Source organism: Apodemus sylvaticus, chromosome 4 (genome assembly GCF_947179515.1).
Source record: "Apodemus sylvaticus chromosome 4, mApoSyl1.1, whole genome shotgun sequence".
Taxonomy (NCBI): Eukaryota; Metazoa; Chordata; class Mammalia; order Rodentia; family Muridae; genus Apodemus; species Apodemus sylvaticus.
This window is the reverse complement of record NC_067475.1, coordinates 156,041,082-156,059,745: the sequence shown is the minus strand read 5'-3', so window position 1 is coordinate 156,059,745 and position 18,664 is coordinate 156,041,082. Positions and strand designations below refer to the sequence as shown.

The window sequence follows — 18,664 nt, the reverse complement described above, 5'->3', positions numbered from 1 at the left end:
CAACAGAAAGCCTTGAAACCATACTTAAGAAATTTAAAAAGAAGTATAAAGCAAACAAACAGAAAACAGAGACAACTGTTAAATATCATTAGCATTAAGAAGTTAGTGACACTTAGAGACCATTTTGTAAAGTTAGGACATACAATTATCCAGAGTGCCTTCACAGAAAAAAGGTGAAGAAATAATAAAGAAGAAATAGACAAAATTGAGAGATCATAGCTGCTAATTTCTAGAGAAAATTAGTTCTTGAAATGAAATGATACATAGGTGGTGCTAGATGGGAACTGGAAAAAAAAATTCAGTTTTCTCAAAGCAGCCACAAAACAAAGGAAGGCTGATGGTAAAAAGATTGACAAAGGAAACAGAAGTTGAGGTTTAAATATAACAAGTAGAATTTTGTTCAGAGAAACAAAGAAGCAGCATAATTATTTCCACATGCATAAGCATATTAATTTTCAACTAAGAATCACATACCATACAATTTTTTTTTAGAAGAAGAGTGGAGTGTTTCAATTAGAAGATGGAGATTGATAGGTTTTTTTTTTTTTTTAAATAGTATGCCAGAGATGGTAGGTGACAAGAAGAAAACAGTATTTTCTGGACATAATAGGGCAGTTGTACATATGAGTGTGCAGTTATTCTAATAGCCATTCAAGACCTGAATCATCTTAAGGAAGATGAAAATGTCAGCACTAAGTGTAAAAATAGGATTAAAATCCCACTCCTCACTGATGATATTTTATAGTTCATGGGAAAATAAGAATATTTTCTTTAAGGGTATCTTGATCACATTCTAGTGCAGGCTCTACACAAAAGAGTGTTTGGGCAACACAGATTGGTCTCAGTTGGCTTAAAAAGAGAAATGAAGAGAGGGAGGAAGAGAGAGGGAGAGAGACAGAGAGATTGACAGAGAGACAGTGACAGAGATAGAGAGACAAGACAAAGGAAGAGAGACAGAGAGACAGTGGCACAGAGAGACAGAGAGTGACAGAGAGGCAGTAACAGAGACAGAGGCACACACACACACACACACACATAGAACATGAAGGTAAAAAAGGTGCGTAGGGAGATGACACTGGATCTAAGAAGGGTTGAAGCAAAGGAGTGAGTATAATCAAGGTACAGTGCAAAAGAATTTAAAAGAATTCTTAAAAATATTTTTATAAGAGTGGAAGATGAAAAGAAGTCATTGTTCATCCATTGAGTAGGCTAACGTGTCCCATGTACCCATATGAACCAACTTCACAAATATCTTGATAAGGAAAGGAAACACAATACAAATATGTATAAACTGGAATCTTGTAATTTATGCTTTTCAAGTAAGCAAAATCAGTTGCTTAGAGTTGCATGTGTAAGTGACTCAGATATAAAGATCCATAAAATAATTTAAAAGAAATGTTAGCAAGCGATTTCCTTCTGAGTGAGGAAGGGGGGAGACTAAGGAAAAGGCCCTGCAAACTTCTGGCATGTGAACAAGACTGTGTACTTCATCACTACTTACTGTAGCATGAAGTTATTTTCATGTTGGCATGTTATATTTCACCAAGAAAGAATGGAAAAACCAGGATAAAGTATGTGAAAGTATATACATGTGTATTATCATGAAACAGCTATAGTACAAGGGGAGAGTCTTGGATTTGAGAAACATTAACATGTTTTAACTTCTCTGAGTCTATTCATGATAATAACAAAGTATGGTATGGTGTACAGAGCCATATTGGGGCAGTCATGCACTTGGTTGGAGTTTGACTTTGGTCAAGGACAATCCCTGGCTTCGGGCAGGAATCTGCCTATTAGGACATAATAGGGAGGTAGGTTAAAGCAGGAATTTTTATCCCTGGGTGCAGTGCTAAGAGTGTACTTGACTATGGTCAAGGTTAACTTCTCCTTGAGATAGCCAGGATCCTGCTCCACCTAGGGTGGAGTGCTCGAAGTAAAGGTTAAGTTCATTGTTCCTCCAGGCCTAGGAATTCCTGAATTAAGCAGGTGACCCACCCAGCTGCCGGAGCAGTCAAGACGAGGACCTCCAAGAGAAGCTAGACAACTTCCACCAGAACTCAGCCCGAAGTCTGGGGGGAAGGGTTTGCCCAAACTGTTAAAAGGTCTGGTGCCATTAAAGTTTCCGGCTTTGATCAGTGAATATTGTCTTGGCCCTTTTTTTTCCGCCTCTTCCCTATTCATCCCTCAGCTTCTGTTCCAGCAACCCACTTCATAATAGCTGCAGGCAGCTATGGAATCCAACAGTATGGTACTTTAAAAGTTGTATCATACTGTTGCCACAGGAGAAACTATGATGCCTATTACAAGACAAGAAGCCTTTCTGAATGAGCAGCTAAAAGCTGGATATTCAGGTACCCTACTGTGCTACAAAATGGCGCTGGCCTCCAGTTTCAGGGTTCACGTCACAGGATCTGCTGCAGTGACCAGGCATGGTAGGAGATCTGAGTAATCATTATTCTAGGCTCACCTAGGGCCGGAATGAGACCTTTTAGAACTATATTGATTTTCCCTAGGCCTCCTTCATTATCTTCTCTTTGCCCATGTCAGCCATACTTGGCTCTGCCTCACTACTTTTCTGCCTCTTGTAGGGAAACATCCTTGCAAATAATCTCTTACACTTCTATGTGTCTTGGCATATCTGCTTTGCATCCCAGAGGACCAGAAGGTTGCAGAATGGTGCTCTCCATTAGGAGTAACTGTGCAATTTGAAGCAATTAACACATGCACACAGACACACACAGTTCTATGAGTTGCTGTTTGTAAGCACTGATAGTTGTAGTCTCTAAGTGAGCAATCTCATGCTAGAGGGTGCAAGATAAATTTTTGTTTCTATTTTATCCTATTGCCCCATGCGAACATGGCTAGATGCATAAAAGATTAATGTTTTCTTCTAAAATAAATTTATGAATAAACCTGGTGTTCTAAATACTCATTTTGCATAGTACGTGACTCTACACTTGATCTTAGCCAAAAGGCCGAGAAGCGATAGTACGTGACTCTAAGGGTCACTTCCCTTTCACACTTTACTCGTTGTTACATGACACCCATTTTAGGTTTGATTGCAGTGAATTCAGGAAGAGTCTGTGAGATTTTATTTGACAAAGCATATTAGGTAGTCACCTACATAAATGCACCTGTCAATGTGCTAAGTTGTAGATGTCACAGGGTGTAGGGAACGTAAGGGTGGCAGTGAGCAGGGAATGGTAAGAAGTCTCTGTGCCCATAATTTTCATTTATGCTTGAAATATTTACCAAGTCAACAGCCAAGTGAAAACCGCTTTGGCATAAACTGTGAATTTCAAATTCGAGGAAGCAAGAAAAAGGCATTTAAATTTATTTCATTTAAAAATAGTTATGCTTGGGTTTTTGAAGAATTTATCTTATAACTTTTAAGGGAAGCAAAAGGCAATACAATTTTTAAGAAGGTTATTTAAATCACCAGAGAGTTTTCAAAAAATTAACTGTATCATCCTGAGCTTCATTGTAAGTACCTTGGAAATTTAACACAAGAGAAAACCTATATTTATTTGTATTATGTGGGAACTACATGTCCCCATTAAGCATTCAGTTTATGAAATCTGTTATTTTGAATGTGTGTAAAGAAAGTACACATGGTCAGCCATGTGTACTGTGCATTTTATGCCATACTTAACTCATAGGCAGATAAGATCAGACATGGTGGAGAGATAAGAAATTCACCACTGGCCCAGAGATACAAGTAACGATGACCTAGCTAGTATTTGTGCAGGACTTTATTACAACTCTATCAATGTTCTCTCTTTCTAAATTTCATCTGAGTCTTATTTCCTTCACGAACTAGATATTTCTTCCCATTTTCTTTCTGCTTGCCTTTGTGCTTTCTTTCTGGTACATATATGAAACACACACACACACACACACACACATATATATATATACACATATACATATACATATACACATATATACACATACACACATATATAACTATATATCTATACATATGTATGGCTGAGTCTGATATCCATTTCTTTGTCTCTGTAGCACAGTTTGCTGAAACCCTTTTCCATTTTAATTGCATTCTCTTAAGTGATACTCTGGGAGATGACTCCTTCATCTTTCTAGATCTTCTTCTGTCCATGGTCCAGTGTTCACTGTTTCATCTTACACAAGTCAAGAATATTGCAAATTAATATCAAAGACAAGTTTGATACAATTAGCAATATTTGAAAGATGTCAAACAGAAATAGGTTCTTCAATTTTTTTCTAAGATGTTAAAATGTCTAAACATGTCTTCTTTAGGCCAAACCATTTTTCTTAGGTTGCAGGAGAGCAAGCACCACAGCAATGAGCTCTTGCAATGTACATGCCTCACTGAAAGACAAGCAGTCTTAGGGTTTGACTGCTGTGAACAGACACCATGACCAAGGCAAGTCTTATAACAGATGACATTTAATTGGGGCTGGCTTACAGGTCATAGGTTCAGTCCATTATTATCAAGGCCAGAGCATGTCAGAGTCCAGGCAGGCATGGAACAGCAGAGCTGAGAGTTCTACATCTTCATCGGAGAGTTGCTAGGAGAATACTGACTTCCAAGCAACTAAGATGAGGGTCTTAAAGCCCACACCCACAGTGACACATCCACTCCAACAAGGCCACATCTACTCCAACAGGGCCAGACCCTCTAATAGTGTCATCCCGGGTCAAGCATATACAAAGCCAAAACCTGAAATGCTTCTCTCTGGTCCTACTACAGTAGAAACACAGTGAGAAGTAGTTTCTTAAGAAGGGCCAGTCAAAACTTCTGAAACATCATTACCTCTTATTTCCCAAATCTCTAGAAAGCAGTACTATGTTCTATTCTAAAATATTTCAGAGATCTCCAAAACTGTATTTTAAATCTGATTACTTAATCACTCATTCACTCATGCCTGTTCTATGAAGCAAAAGCCATGCCAATCCCTGCTGGCAGGTCGCTTATTACATTTATTTATTTATTTATTTATTTATTTATTTATTTATTTATTTATTTATTTATTTCTTTCTTTATTTATTTATTAGTGGTGATGGTGGGGTTGCTTCTTAAACCTCTCTGCCACTGTAGAATTCTTTTTGCTCCCCATTCCCAGTCACATATTGTAATCACATTCGTTCAAGAATACTTAATCTATATGGATCATGAATAGATAAAGGTCGAAGAAAGTCTTAGGCATGTGGCTTTGATCTTGCACGAGAAGGAGAGAGACCTAGAGGTTTTAAACCATATGGTCAACCTTTATTCTCATAAATATGGAGTTGGGACATATTGAGATGCCTAGCCCAATCTGCTCCAGGGCAATTTTCCTTTCTATGTTTCAGACCTAGAGTTCAAGGCTAAATGGTACCCAGTCTGAGACTCTCCTTTCAAACAGAGAAAGAAATGGATCTAGGTGACTATGAAATTTGTGATACAAAGTCACTCACATTTCCTGGAACACACGAGTCCCTTCTGAAGTGAAGCAACTATGCATCAGCATCAGCAGCTATAAAAACAGGCCAAACATTTAACACTGCAAGGAAGTGTCAGGCCCTCAAAACCAATCAGGCCTAATATATCAGTCACAGAAGAGCAGAGAACAGAATCTGGGGCTGCAGGCTAGGCCTGGAGTTGGGGAAGCTTCACCTAGTCCCACTGCGATAGTTCTTGGCTTGAAAGGCAGCAGCAGGCTGGTGGTTGGGGCTGGGAGTGCAGAGACGCCTTCTGTGGGAGATTAGACAATGGCTCTGTAGGCGAAAGCCCCCGTGGCTTCTCATGGAGGATCCTGAAGAAAAGAGACAGTCATGGGTTCTGAATCATTTACTGAGATGGTGGAAAGGAATCATAAAACCATGACCCCCTTTTCAGAATAGGTCTGATATTAAATATCTTTTGCAGGAAGGAATGTCTGGGAAGGAAAGCTTATTGGCTCTGCATTCCAGGCCTCTAGGGACCTCATTAGCCTTGAGATCACTGTCTTGAGCCCATGTGACCACAGGTCACATCTCCTTTCCCATTGTCTTGTTCTGGGATGTTCCATTGTCTTGTTCTGGGATGTTACAGTTGCCTCATCTTACATGACTGATGGATACAAATCTATGGGGGTCTGCAGCTAGTGACAGGGACCTGGTGCCCAGGGGCAGGCAAAGCTCCTACCGTCCCTTCAGGGTCTCCAAGGCTTCAAAGCCTTTAGCTCAACTGAGGACCAAGCTACCTGTCATGATCCACTGCCCCACACTTTGCTTTCTCTGACCTTGTCTTGTGAGTCCACCCACCCACTACACACACACAAACACACACACACACACAAACACACACACACACACACACACACACACAGACACTCACATCTCTACCTGCAGAATGTTATGTAGCCTTAGTTAGGTTACAGGCTCAACTTCCTTTCTCCCAATAAAAGCCGTTCAGCTAGCACCTGAGATTCCTGGAATGCCTTTTTATGCTAAAGAGGCTGTTTCAGTACCTTTTACCTTCAGCCAGTGACCTCTGCCCATTGTGGACTCTCCTACCTCTACTCCTCAAAGCTATGTAAGGCTTGAATCACCCCAAGTAAAGTTGATCTGCCTCCTAGCAGTTGGTCCTGGTGTCATCATTTACAGTATGCACCCACAGGGCTTCTGAACCCCAGTCTGTTGTCTCTGCTCCCTTGGCCTTCATGAGCTGACATCTCCAGGGACAGGGAGGGTCACAACTAAACTGCCACTTAGAAAGCTGCCATCCTACCCACCCTTCTTGCCTGATTCTTATGTTTTCAACACATTTGATTCTCCTCCACTCGCTGTCTCCCATCCTTTTGCTTCTATTAAAGATATATATTTTAAAGCTTTCATTTATTTTATGTGGATGAGTACACTGTAGCTGTCTTCAGACACACCAGAGGAGGGCATCAGATCCCATTACAGATGGCTGTGAGCCACCATGTGGTTACTGGGATTTGAACTCAGGACCTCTGGAAAGTAGTGGGTGCTGTTAACTGCTGAGCCATCTCTCCAGCCTGCTTCTATTAGTTTAAATATTCTAGGTGAATCATTACTACACTGCAGTCCCTCTCTAAGAAATTACTTAATAGATTGTATAGGCCAAATACCTTATCAAGCCGCTTAAGTGGCTTTGTGTGAGACTGGTTATAGCTGATTAGTTCTGCGGCTTGCCATTGGAATAGCCTGGAAAGACGAAGGCCACCTTTCTGTGCACCTCTGTCTTGGGCCCCTACGTTTGCTCCAGGTTCAGAGTTCACAGGACAGAGTGAAATGACCTACCTCATCTGATCTCATGGTTTAGAAAGGTATTTGTTTACTCCACCAACTGAAAATACTGAGTAGTACAGACAGGGCTCACTTACCCCTGCACGTTCATGAGTCTCACTTTGTGCCGTGGCGCTCTCGGCACCGTTCTGTCTTTGTAGGCCAGTTTCTGTGCGTTAGAGATGTACGGGTACATACTTTAAAATATAGGTTTATATATTTAAGAAAACCTAAATGAAAAATTTAGTCAGTGGCATTTTTGTCATCTTAAACAATTATTTTTAATTAAAATAAAATTCTATCAGATTCATCTTCCTTTTTTTTCTCTCCAATCTCTCCCATGCCCTCCACTTTCAAATCAATAGCCTTCTTTATTATCATTACATACATATGTGAACATGCACATAATATATTACTATAGCCCACTGAGTTCGTTTTTGTTTTATATATATACTTAAATATATCCACATTGTATCGGAAAATCTTTTTATTTAAGCTAATATTTCCTAAAAATGTGTTCCAATTTCCAAATATGGATTGCTATTTCTTTTAGCTGGTGCAGTTTGCTACTTCTTCATTCTTTTAACTAGTACAGCCTTTATTGTTCCAATGTATATTTATCAGGTGTTTGCCTAGCTATTTTCATTTCTCCAGTAATGGCAAAATAAATGCTGCATTGAGTATCTTTGGGAGTATTTTCCTAGTTCATACAATTATTTTAATAAACATTGTTGTCTCCCCAGAAATATTCTTAACCAGTTTGCATATTCTTTGTTCTTTCTTTCAGGTCTACAATGTAGCACTTGGTATCCATTTGTATTCATTTTGCCTTCCTAGTGAGAGATTTAAAAGGAAAAGCATATCTCATGCTTATTTTAATATGTATTTGCCTGTTGTTGATACAGATAGACTCTTGCCAATTTTCTATACTGCTTGCTGTGCCTGTTTTACTGTCTCAAGTTTTTCTATTACTCTTTGTCAGACTTTTCTATATATTCTAAACATTTAACCATCCTTATTTCTATCATCCACAGGCTTTTTAAAGGGTTTTTTAAAATTTATTTTATTATTTTTTATTTTTTTATTTTTTTTTTTTGGATTTGTTTTTTTTTTTTTTTTTTTCGAGACAGGGTTTTTCTGTGTAGCCCTGGATGTCCTGGAACTCACTCTGGAGACCAGGCTGGCCTTGAACTCAGAAATCTGTCTGCCTCTGCCTCCCAAGTGCTGAGATTACAGGCGTGCGCCACCACCGCCCAGCTATCATCCTCAGCCTTCTTCACCAAAAGTGCCACAGAAGAGTAGACATTCAGATTCATGGTTTTATTTTACAGATGAATGAATACCAGTGAGCAGTGAGAAAGGGGTGGGAGTAAGACACTCTGCTGACCTCGTGGAGTAAGACACTGCTGACCTCGTGGAGTAAGACACTCTGCTAAGCACGTGGAGTAAGACACTCTGCTGACCACGTGGAGTAAGACACTGCTGACCTCGTGGAGTAAGACACTCTGCTGACCACGTGGAGTAAGACACTGCTGACCTCGTGGAGTAAGACACTCTGCTGACCTCGTGGAGTAAAACACTCTGCTGACCTCGTGGAGTAAGACACTCTGCTGACCACGTGGAGTAAGACACTCTGCTGACCACGTGGAGTAAGACACTCTGCTGACATCGTGGAGTAAGACACTGCTGACCACGTGGAGTAAGACACTGCTGACCACGTGGAGTAAGACACTCTGCTGACCACGTGGAGTAAGGCACTCTGCTGACCTCGTGGAGTAAGACACTGCTGACCACGTGGAGTAAGACACTGCTGACCACGTGGAGTAAGACACTCTGCTGACCACATGGAGTAAGACACTGCTGACCACGTGGAGTAAGACACTGCTGACCACGTGGAGTAAGACACTGCTGACCTCATGGAGTAAGACACTCTGCTGACCACGTGGCCTCCGGATCGAACGCAGCACCTTCTCTAGGTGCCAATCTTTATAACCTTTGCAAATGGCTTAGTCAACAGCATTTTTCTAATCAATCAATCAATCAATCAATCAATCAATCAAGAGTGGTCTAGATAACTCTCACTCTGCTGTTTTAACTTTGAGAACTCATTTTCTGTTCTCTATTTCCATATTTAGCTCTATAGAAGCCACACTCTAGCGTACAGGGTTAAACAGAATATGGATCAGATTTTTAGATTCTTCTTTGACCTGGGTGTGCTGATTTTGTTAATTTGCCTGGAAATCTGCAGACACCCTGAACGTCTGGGCCCTGCCCGAAGCTTCTGAAGTTAGAGACATTCCTTATGTCATTGTCAGTGCCCATTCCTCCCTACTGGGCCCCTCTCTACGCTCTACTCAACACTGCTCAGCATGTATCCAGCATCTGGTCCCCGGAGATAGCATTTAGTGTCTATGCTGTTGTCACCTTGCCATGTGTTTTGTGCATAGCAGTTTTTAATAGCTGTTAATTCTAAAGAGTAGATTCTCTTCTGGCAGGAGGGCAGGAGGCCAGGAGGCCAGGAGAGGTGTTTGGGAAAGGCAAAGTCCTGCAAGTGATCCCTGGTTTTGAATAATGAGTGTTACTGGATGACGATTTATCTTGAAGATCAACTTGAAGGAAGTTGCCACATGTCAGTCCAGCTTAGCCTGGAATGATGCGTAACTCTCTCAGTAGGAACAGAAGAGCAATCACAAAGGCTAAGCCACATACACAACTGTCTTGTGGCAAAAGAAACAAATTGATTCTCAATCTGCCTGACGTTCTCAACTAGAACTGAAACTGAAATTATCTAGAGTGACATGCAATTGAATTGAAGTAATTTAAAATAAAGAAATTACTTCTGTTGATATTCCCATTTTTATTTTGAGAAAATGTCTGACAGCACCGGCTTCAGGAATAAAGATCCCATAGAACATCAATGCTAAATTTTTCAAGTGTGAGGGCTTAGGGAAGAAACTCCTAGGCGTTGTCCGTGCAAACAAGAATATTAAAGCAATTAATCAAATATTAATTAATGATCTTTGACAATTAAACATGTGTACTTACTTTAAGGAGCTTAATGCATGTCTTCTTACCGGTGCTGTGGAATACAGGGGTCACCAGCACTGAAGAGAGGCACACAGTCCAGGATGCTGATCCCACAGTGATGACCAACTTACCCCATTCATCTGCAACACATTCATTTTCTGATCCTAACCAAAATGTTCTTAACAAATGCAAAATGAAAATGCTAATTTCTCCAAAGCCAGAATGGAAGAAGAAAAAGATGATATGTTCTACCTGTTTTTGTACACACTTGATATATCTGGCACAATTACCTTCACTCAGTACACATGCATGCACACATGTATACATTTGGGGCATTTGGGTCAAACTGCAAACACATTTTTTAAAACTAGGAAAACCTGCATGAATACACAGGTATTTGAATCACATAGGAAATGTATTTTTAAAAATAGGAATAGATAGGACACTAAAAACTAGCAATAGGATACAAATTGAAGACTGGTATGGATTCAATTGGAAGCATTTGTTAAATAAACATTTTCCTTCTCTCTACTATATGCTAAGAAAAGAAAATCCATGAACATACATGCTCTACTATGTTCATAGCAGCCCTATTTATAATTGCCAGATGCTGGAAAGAACCCAGGTATCCCTCAACAGAAGAGTGGATGCAAAAAATGTGGTATATCTACACAATGGAGTACTATTCAGCCATTAGAAACAATGAATTCATGAAATTCTTAGGCAAATGGATGGAGCTAGAGAACATCATACTAAGTGAGGTAACCCAGACTCAAAAGGTGAATCATGGTATGCACTCACTAATAAGTGGTTATTAACCTAGAAAACTGGAATACCCAAAACATAATCCACACATCAAATGAGATACAAGAAGAAAGGAGGAGTGGCCCCTGGTTCTGGAAAGACTCAGTGAAGCAGTATTCGGCAAAACCAGAACGGGGAAGTGGGAAGGGGTGGGAGGGAGGACAGGGGAAGAGAAGGGGGCTTACGGGACTTTCGGGGAGTGGGGGGGCTAGAAAAGGGGAAATCATTTGAAATGTAAATAAATTATATCGAATAAAAAAAAGAAAAAAAAAGAAAAGAAAATCCATTTACAAGCATAATGGGGTAAATTACAAGTACTAATTCTTCATAAGTCAGGGCCAAGAATATAGTATTATAGCTGAATTGCAGACAGTCACGTTTTCTCAGTCATCTTGAATATTATTACTGGGGAAGCTACCAGATTTATTTATACATAATGAAAATAAATAAATAGCTGAATCATAATTCCTGTCTGTTAACAGAATCCTATGCCTAAAATTCTACTAATATTAAGTAATAATTCAGAGAAATGAGTTTTTATTACATTCCATATTAGGTCAACCAAAAACAGGCATATTTTTAAAACTGCAAGCAGAGAAGTATGAGCCAGGCTGCCTGGATTTCCAGCTCTTAGTGGTACTTCCATGTGCATAGCAGTTTTTAATCACACTTCTTCTGTGACCATGAGATAACATGTCAAGGATTTTCACTTATTCTTTCTGGCAGTTGGTAAAAAAAAAAAAAATATCAAGACCATCTTTGTTTTTGTCAGGATTTGAAATGATGAAGTCACTAGAAAGATCCACGTTGATTATTCTGTCATCACAGAGATTATCTTACAGTTAGTTGAAAATTTCATTTTCTCATTTTGTTTGAAAGGAAAAAAACAGACTCTATTGTATCTGTCCTAGTATGAGAGGACAGCAGAAAGGCTGATTTGCCCTTATGTATTTGGTTGATTATCTATCTGTATCCTCTTTCCTTCTTATTGCCTCTTGTAATTCTGGAAGCCCCAATGTCCTATTAAGAGGGAGTAGAGTAGACCTGCATTTAACCTGGTAGGCAGTAAGGCCTCCTGATCTATTTGATACTGGATGTGATGGACTTTAAGCTTCTTAACAGGGAGGAAGCAGAAACAGAAGCAGAGGTGATGCTGAACAATTTCTTTCCTCATCGCTGGACACTCACTCAGGAGCCCTGAACACAGTGTATATCAGATCCCCAAGGCTGGCCATGCTGTAGATATAATAGCAGCAGCGAGTCCCAAGACTATGCAGAACCCTAGCATCCATCTGTATTTCCAGGCCATTCCCTGCTGAAAATATCAAAATCATAGCACCCCAAAACACCCCAATGAGGCTTTTCCCCTAATAGTTGTTGGGTCACAGAAACCAAAACACAATCAAATTGTGCATTTTTAAGACATTGAGTTTGAATGTTGCAGAACACAATTACTGGGAATAAACTCAATTGTAAGTTAGTTCCATGTTACTAGGTTCAGAAATTAATTGGCAGAAGAAATTCTAGAGTAAGTCTATTTGAATAGAATCACTCTGTTTAGCAAGCTGGGCATGTATCACTCAACATGTAAGTTGCAGCCAATAATTCACATATGAGATTGTGGGTGATTTCTGAAACTTTACCTAATTTTTTTTAATTTGTGTAGCAAAAGTTAGTAGGACGATGCAACCAATAGATTCAAATCAATTCTAATCAACCATAATTTACTTTCAGTCTCTTGGCAAGTAGATCCCTGTTTTATACTACAGAGAAGTATAAAACAGAATGTCCTGCTATGGATCCCCTTAGTATTATGACCCTTCCTAGGTGGAAGAGCTGTGTTTAAAAGATGATTAGTCTAGGATATGAGGCTTCAATTGTCCTTTCCTACAAGCAGTTTTGCATTAGCTTGTCTTCTCTTTAGCTTCTTTGTAAATACGCTGTCTTCCAAAGCTGCCTTATACAGGTGATATTTGTGTTCCCTGTAAGCACAGAAGCAGAATGAGCTGTATCTTTCCTCAGTGCCTGTCTCATTGCCACAGCATTTGCAGCAGCTCTGACTCCAGGACTCCAAATGTCTACATGGTAACATTTAAAGAATATAAAATTCCTCAGTATTGTGCAAATGTTATAAAGTAGTGACAGCACCCTTAGTCATAACACTAGCTACAATTTATTCAGTATTTACCGCATCTTGGGAAATGAAAATTATGTTTTAAATATCATCTCATTTAGTATATTGGTAGGAATTTTCTTCCTTCTCCTCCCCTCAGTGTGTGTGTGTGCTCTGACACCTTTGGCTTTGCTCTTCTTCCTAGCTTCACAAAGTAGTGAAAGCTTGAGATGAGAACTGCTTTTCACACAAAGCACATAGCACTGGAGTTGGAGAGTCTAAGCCACGTGGCAGTCCTGTGGATAAATGTAGAAAGTAGAATAAAATGAAAGATGTCACCTTTTTGGAGATGTCTTTTCTGCCTATCCCATGGAAATGGGCCTCAATAATAGCAGCTCTGGAGTCCAAACATGCGGACCCTTATAATTTGTGGCCCTTGTTGGTATACAATGCATGTTCAGTCGAAGTCAAGGTGGCAGAGGGTCACACTGTATTCCCAGTGCAGTACCTGACATGAAGATATTAAAAAATATTTGTTAAATTCACAAACAATTGGATGAAAGTGGAAGGGTGCCATTTGAAGCAAAAAAGAATCTAAAGGGAAGGGAAGGAGAACTAAGATGGTAATGGGTAGAAATATGATAAACTAGTACAAGTTTTCTGTCATATGCAGAATATAAATGTAAGCGTGTAAGCATATATGTGATGTGGCAACAGACGGGAGCTATTTGAGAATGAAAACTGTATGTGTAAGGGAGACAGAGGCCAGAAAAGGGAGCATGGAGAGTTGATATGAGGAAAGTACAGTGGCTTTCAGATACAAAACTGTCATAATGAAACATATTATTTTGTATATTGACTTAAAAATATTTTTAAAAGAAGAATTGAAATGGGTTAATTGAATGGGAGAAAGAGGGGTAAAAAGAAGAGAGAAAGAAACATAATCGTGAGAATGGATAGGGTCTTGGAAAGCAAATGAAAGCATCAGTTGTTTTCAACCCTCTTTCCAGAGCCACAGCTAACATTACTTAACCAAGCCCTGGGCACAAGATTCAGAACCACTCTCCTCTGGCCACACTGAGAAGCCCTTGAGTTTCCACAGAGGAAGCAAGAGTCGTTTTCTCCTTACTGCTGGCTGCAACTGCCATCTTTTCATTTTATCACTGGCTTCATAGGTTTGTCCTAAAAGGATGTCTAGTACTTTTATCACCTCTGTACCAGAATCTACAGGTTAGGGAAATGCAGCACTCCTGGGGTTACTTGGGCCTGTCTCTAAGAAAGCTGTTGAGATTATTTCTTTTCACAGCCATTTAACCACTTGACACTCATCTGTCATTAGGCCAGTCTGAATGCCAAGATGAGCCTGGCAAAGACTCTTCTTTTAGAAGTTCATGTAGATTCCAATAAGCCACACCATTTTTGGTGAATACCTACCTGTACAGTATTTTTCTTCTGTCGATGCAAGTGACAATTTATATCACTGAGTTTATTTTCCATTCATCTCACCAGCTGTCTAGCTACATTCACGCTGTTTTATAATGCCATGGGGAATTTCCTGTGGATTGTGTTGTTTTGTCCCTTCCCCTTTCCAAGCAGAATGTGGGGGTTGTTAGGGACTTAGGACATCTGGTGCATGTGCCTGTGGAAACAAGGCAGAATACGAGACACTCTGTGCTCCTGTTTTTCCTTCTGAATTTACCACTGTGACCCTGAGCATGAGTCATTTCAACAGATCTCTAGGATTCAAGGATTTTTAATTTCTGATTTTATGAAGACAACTTAATAATTTTATCTCTTAAATCCATTTCCATGAATTTTTGAAAAACAGATTTTGGTCGGTCCATGTCCTCTTTGCCTTAGGGCTGCCTCTTAGGGAGGTAGAATGCAGGGAGTTTGACTGCACTATGCCACACTGCCTCAAGGGCGGTGCCAGGCTGTAGGGAAGCATCAAGACACCGCTCAGGGGTGGGAAAGAGTAGTTTGATATGTGAGAAAGCTGGAGCTGGTCGGGGGTCCCTGGGCCTGTGATGAGGCTGGATCTCAGACTCTTGGTCTTCCAGGTGCTGTTAAGAGTCAGAGAAGAGCTGAGAACAGAGTTGGAGGCCCCTGAGGCCTGGGAATAGCATCCAGCCCCTGGTGGGGGAGGGGAGTAGATGAAGAGCTCAGGATTGTCCTGCTGGGAATGATTGTTTTTAGCTAGGCAAAGGCAGGCTTGTTATTGTGAGCACAGAGACAACTTCTATGGGAGAACTAAGCTGCAGCTCTGTAGGTGAGTGCCTTCTTCATGACTCCCCACAGTGGATGTTGATGAAAAAGAGAGTTCATGGTTCCAAACAGTTTGTTGATTGTTCATGGAAAATGGATACATAATGTACCATACCCATTTCTCAGGGTAGGTTTGGGATTAAAAATCCATTTGCACAGAGCATTGTCTGGGAAGGAAAGCCTATTGGCTAAGCTCTTAGACCCTCTATGTACCTCATGAGCATGGAAAACTCTGTGTTAGGCCTACATGACCAAAAGACATGGTTCTTTTATATGAGAATCATGGCACATGTTCCAAGTCAGGAGTCTGGCAGGGAGCTGGGAGTCACCTAATTCTCAGGTGTGAGCCCACTGAGTCTCTGGGTCTCAACTTGCTCTACCTTACCAAACCTCCTGGCATGGTTTTATATCCTACAAGTTTATTTATTTATTTTATGTAAGTACACTGTTGATGTCTTCAGACACACCAGAAGAGGGCATTGGATTCCTTTACAGATGGTTGTGAGCCACTATATGGTTGCTGGGAATTGAACTTAGGACCTCTACAAAAAGCAGTCTACAAAAGTCTTCTGTAGCTATTTCCCATCAAGTGGAATCCAACGGTTAGGGAGTCTGTGGTCTGTAGGGCAGATAGACATGTATGATACATCCAGAAATGTAACATTTTCTCACCACCTTCACTGCAAGCAGCACCAGGTTTCAAGACATCTGTCCTTTCCCATGTAGACCTTCTCAGAAGCCTGCAGGTGAATATCTGTTTCACAGCCCACCTCTTGTAGTTTGCCATCCATGCAACACCCAAGAATGAATCTTTAAAAATGAATTTTGACCATTTTACTCTCTTTTAATGGTCCTTAGTGGATTCTCATATCCCTCAGAGCAAAAATGCAAACTTTTGCTTCAGTATTAAATCTCAATGTGGTGGTAGGTAGCTCAGGCTTGACTCAAATTTGAAAACTTCTCAAGTTCTAGGACTACAGACAGGTGCCAATATATACAGTTAAATCCAAATTCTTCACAATGGCACACAGTAAGTACTCAAAAATTGTACTGAATTCAGGAAGGAGTGAAAGTTCGAAGTCTAGGGAGCACTGGTATTTGAACGGGAAAATTGAGAAGATGGCATAGGCATCACAAAAGAAGGGCCAGAAAAGCAAAACTAGGGAGCACATTCTGGAAAATAAGGAGGGGGTAGATGTTCAAGGTAAGGGATACTCAACAGTGCCAGGAATGTACAAATAAAACAGCAGCTGTAAGAAACCAGTTGACCTTGTGCCTACAAGGTAGTTTCTGGATTGCAAGATGAGTTAGGAGTTAGGTCAGATCTTAAGTGTGTTGGAAAGAGAAGACTGATTCAGTTTGGCTGTGAGTGGAAAGGAGGGAGTATGTGGCCATTCAGAGCTTGTAGAACCTCTCTTAAATAGTAGGCAACAAAGAAAAATGTACAGACCACGATGAGAGTAGCAGACAGGTTTTTGTTTTGTTTTGTTTCCATTTTTTTGTGGAGAGCCTTATTGCAGTGCTGTGGTGCCTGGCAGGAACCTGACATTGGACAAGGACAAGGGCTTCAAGCAGGAATCTGACTTTAGGGCATAATAGGGAAGTAGAATATGGCAGGAATTTTTATCTTGGGGTGGAGAGAAGCAAGCTTCAGGCAAGATTCTGGGGAAGTAGGCTTGCACAAGGAAGTAGGCTCAGGTATTTTGGTCATTCTGACAAGCCCCTGGAAACAACTGACACAGGACTTTGCTTATTGCCTTGGCAATTTTGTGTTTACTGTCTTGCTAGCCCTCATTGTGCTACTACTGATCTTAATTCCTGCATGTAATTAAATTGGTATAAAAATGGATTGAAAATTATTAAACCTGCCTTCAGTCTCAGAAGGCAGGGGGCATGCTTCAACGTTATCTAATTGTCTCTTTCTTTTCAATTCTCACTCCTGCGCTGGAGAACCTGTTAATTGACTGAGTGAGCTTGGTCAATTTTTGCAAGTGAGAAGAATAAGAAAGACACAAAGAAGTTCCTGTGGGCAGGAAACAGCCAAAGGGGAAGGGAAGGGTGATGGAGCTTTTTCTCAACAATGTAGTGATGAGAAGCACTGAGTGAAGTTTAGGTCAAGTGGAGAGTTTGCATCCCATCTGAAGAGAACCTGGAGAGGAACGAGGCTAACCTGCTAACAGGTTAAAGAGCAAGGAATAGTTGAGTCTCCCTTCTTGGAATGCTTAATGCTCCAGTTAAATAAAAGGTGAGATCGGATACCAAGAAAAGAACAACAAACGGTTTGGAAAAATAAGGAACTGAAAAGAGGAGGGAAAGAGACTGGGGGAGAGAAAATAGTTTATCTAACAGTGACACATGCTAATAAAGATTTTCATACATTTGTTTCGAATTCCATGTTGAAATCTATGGTTACATCTTCATATTTTAAGTATTCCAAATCTACAGAATGTATTTGTTCTTGAATTCGTCAAGGATGTGTTGCCCTGTACCACCCACGAGAGTTATTACTCTTAGCAGAGTATAAGCTCCCAGAATTTGAAGGCTGTGAGAACAATCTGAGGAGCATATTGGATCTACAGATTTCTGGCTCCCAGCCACAGGAAGGCTTACTCAACAGGTCAGGCAGATCAACCCTGGGATGACGCAGATGGAGAGGGCCTGGGCACCAGGAAACCAGATTCATGGCTAAAGGGAGACAATCCAAGTAACTCTGGTATGGTTCAGAATAATCCAACATAACAACTTTTCAGGACATTATTTCATCTAATGAGATCAAGAAAGGTCTGAGAGACTGGAAAGAGATGCTTTCTTGTTTATTAAGCTATGCTTAACAGACTCAAGAAATATTGCCAGGAAAGAGAGATGACAGAAATCCATGAAAAGCAGAAAATCTTGGTACAAAATATGGCATAAGCAATATGTCGTGTGATACTGTTCCTTGGAAGATGTGAACAAACATCTACTCACCCCAAATAGAGCTCCATGGCAGACCAAAGTATAGATGATGCCCAAGTTCCTCTTGGTAATGTAATGCATTTTACTGAGGCTACCTACAGGAATATGGGTGAGAAGTTACTTACAAGGGCAGACATGACTCAAAGACAGCTGCACCACTAAGGCCTGCCCAGCATGGGTAACAGCTCACAACAGCTGGAAAACTGGAGCAAACTGCATAGCCTGCAGGGCTCTCACTAGGTT

At 40.4% G+C, this 18,664-nt stretch overlaps 1 pseudogene; it reads right to left on the bottom strand.

Moving 5' to 3' along the window:
* Positions 1–2,828: 2,828 nt before the first annotated feature.
* Positions 2,829–2,987, bottom strand: LOC127683947 (uncharacterized; annotated as a pseudogene).
* Positions 2,988–18,664: the final 15,677 nt, after the last annotated feature.